This window comes from Uloborus diversus, chromosome 3 (genome assembly GCF_026930045.1).
Source record: "Uloborus diversus isolate 005 chromosome 3, Udiv.v.3.1, whole genome shotgun sequence".
NCBI lineage: Eukaryota > Metazoa > Arthropoda > Arachnida > Araneae > Uloboridae > Uloborus > Uloborus diversus.
Genome location: NC_072733.1, coordinates 130,084,733 through 130,088,017, shown reverse-complemented (window position 1 = coordinate 130,088,017; position 3,285 = coordinate 130,084,733).

Genomic DNA, 3,285 nt, shown 5'->3' with positions numbered 1-3,285 from the left:
TAGAAATCTGGAATTTTTTAGTTTGAATCAAGTATTATGAATATTTGATGTTTGGTAATAAAGTTATAAATCATATAAATGCTGCAAATATTCTAAGTATGCACATATTTGTTTGTTCTCGCCTCTTTGAAAATATTTCTTTGTTATATTAAGTAAACACGTTAATCTGGAAAACAAATATGTAGTTTGTTACATAGTACCATAGTTTGTTAAAATCATCAGAACGCTCTGTGTAAGGAGGCCATTAGGATGTGATTTAATATACAACCGAAATTCAAAATAATAGAATATCTGAACTTTCTAAACAAAACTTGTCCCTGAGTCTGAAAAAATAAACGCATGCAAATTAAAAAGAATAAAAGACGTTATTTATGAATGGGTAAATCAATTTCAACAACTTTGCAGATATTATTTTAACAACTTATGGATCATTAACACATTGGAAAACTATATTGATTTTTTATATGGGTCAAAAAATTAGAATAATCTATTCATTCAGTGTGAATTTTAAAAAGTAACGAAAATATTTGCATACCTGTTAACCGATAGTTTGACACAATTATGAAGCTTGGCGCCCGGATAATTTTACGCCCTTTTAAAAGCCTTTTATTGTTTGAAATGGGTCGTCAAGGTGATAAATAGGGAAAAAACGAAGCTACGTATTGTATCATTGCATAAAGTCAGAAAAAAACAACCCAACTCAATTCAAATGAACGTTTTACAATCTACAGTATGTAAGATTTTAAAGGAATATAGAAGGACTGACCGACTAAAAAGTAACCGAAGTAAATGAGGTAAAAAAATTGTAACAACTGGCAGAAATGAACCCAAATTAAGGTTAACTGTCCAAAATAATCGTTGAGCAGCTTCAATTTTTTTTTTATTTGAATTAGCAGTAATATCTAACTGTTTACCGATAAAAATAACTTTGATTAAGCTAGTTTTTTATGTAAATTGGATTCTTTTTTTTTTTTTTTTAATTTTTCGTTCAAATTCCGATGTTGACCTACATAATCAAAAATATCAGTTGATAAAGCAAATTTTTTTAATAATGTAGTTAATGTTTCCGGTACGTTTATACACTTTTCAGTCCAACGTTCCCCTTACCTACCACTAACCAGTTGGTTGGGACCCTGAAGACAGCTCTGATTTTTTAATCCAGACCAGAAACCGAGCAATCCCTGGTCCAGCACCTCCAGAGGTATCGTTTCACTTGGAGAACCTTTTGTCCACGAGCATATTTAACGTCCCCCCCCCCCAGTCACCATTAATGAAGACGGTGAACCTTTGACCGGCTTGGACTGAACCCATTTTGTCTGGAACTTTTAGTGGCACTAAGGTAAAAGCATGGATTATGTTCTTTTAAAAGTAAAGCAGGCTTAGAGCATCGGTTTTTAAACCTGATTAATAGGGATTCGTTACAAAACCCTTGGTGGTGTGAGTATTGTCCGTTTTTCACGCGAAGGTACTTCGCCCCGCCTGCTCGAACGCAGAATTCCATTTTTCACGGGGGTGATCAGTGAGCAATCCACGCGCTTTTAAATGAGACAACCAGACAGCCTTAACTTGGGCGTGCATTTTAATGTGCAAAACACATCACTTGCTTCACTTGTCTGTTGTAATTTAATTTATTCTTACATTTTAAAAATTGCTGCTTTTACAACAAATCGCTATGATCCGAATATAGGTTTTGTCGAAAACAGCGAAATAGAATCATCGGATACCACATGACAAAAGAGGAGTCAAGTACCTTCTCGTGGAAAACGGACAATAGTATAGACAAAAGTACCAACTTGTGAAAGAAAAACACTTCTAAAATTCATAAATTGAGCTGGTTTTACATCAAACGCCTCATTTATCAATAGATAAATAGCTTATTAATTGCCTAGTATAAAATGTCAATTAAATACCATCACTAAATTGTATGTTGTGGGGGAAAATATTACTTATTTTCTAAAAGAAACCACAACGTAGCAAGTGAAAGTATAAAACCTATTCCGCTTGACAAATACGTTTCCGACCGAGAAACTTTCTTCTTCTCGTATTATTTAAAGTAATTTTCTAGTTCGCTTCTCACCGGAATCTTGATCTAACTTTTCAGAGCGCGGTGAAGTTACCTGTAAATATTTTGCATTCCCTCACTTCAAAAATTTCTTGACTTCTTGCTTAAAAGCACTCGAAAGGTGCGGCAATCAAGAAAGTTAAGTTTTCCACGGAAGCCAAAAGCAATTACTTTGTCCTTTCGAAAAATCTGAATTAACTCTTTAAAGAGAAAATGTTTCTTAGGATTCAATTCCAGTTCACGTGATGTTTGTTTGTGTAAAGGGAAAAAATGCGATTCAGCTCAAAACATTAGGGAAAGTGAATTGTCAAATTCTATTTCATTTGCATACAGAACATAATCAAGTAGTTCTATTTGTATTTAAATAGGAAATTTAGGACTACAATGAAATTGTTTTGAGTTTCTGTGTTTCTTGCGTTAAACTCTTAATTTGAATGATCAGAAGTATATTTTTGTTTTGTGTGTTCATGAAAACAAACTTAGCATTAATTTTACTAATTTCTTTGCAGGTTTTTAAATTGTAATCTAGTATTTAATACTTTTACTTTCTTACTGAAAATGTGAGGGTTTTTTTTTGAGCAATCACGATTGCTTATTGTTCTCATTTGACCGTTTTTGGTGTCCGTGCCTTTTTCAACTTGGACCAGGGGCATTCCACGGTATTTTTGACATTTATGTAGAGTCCGTAACGTGACCTTTTTTGCCATAACTTTTTAATTTACTGTTTGATTAGTATATAATTTTATTTTGATCTTTTCCTACCAACACACCAGCTCAAATTAAAATAATTTGCAAATCAAACGGTAAATTAAAAAGTTATGGCAGGAAAAAGGTCACGTTACGGACTCTACATAATGTCAAAAATACCGTGGAATGCCCCACCAGAAGTCTTTGCAGCACCACCGCCCACCGTCTGCTGGCGGCGCGACGCGGCTGCTCCGTTTTGAGCTATCCGCTTCTCCTGGTCGGAGACGTCCATATCCTACACACACGCACGTTCACACACATACACACGCACGACTTCACAAACATCCACTCACACACGCCTACGTGCATACACACAGGTCTACGCACACACACAACTATGCACAAGTAACCGCCCAGGAGGAGAGGCAGACTTGGGGGGGGGGGACAGGTGCCGTTTCTAGAAACAATAACTCCAATGAGTAGGGTCCTGTCTCAGTTCGTGATTGCGAAAAACATAATTTGAATTCAAAATTTCA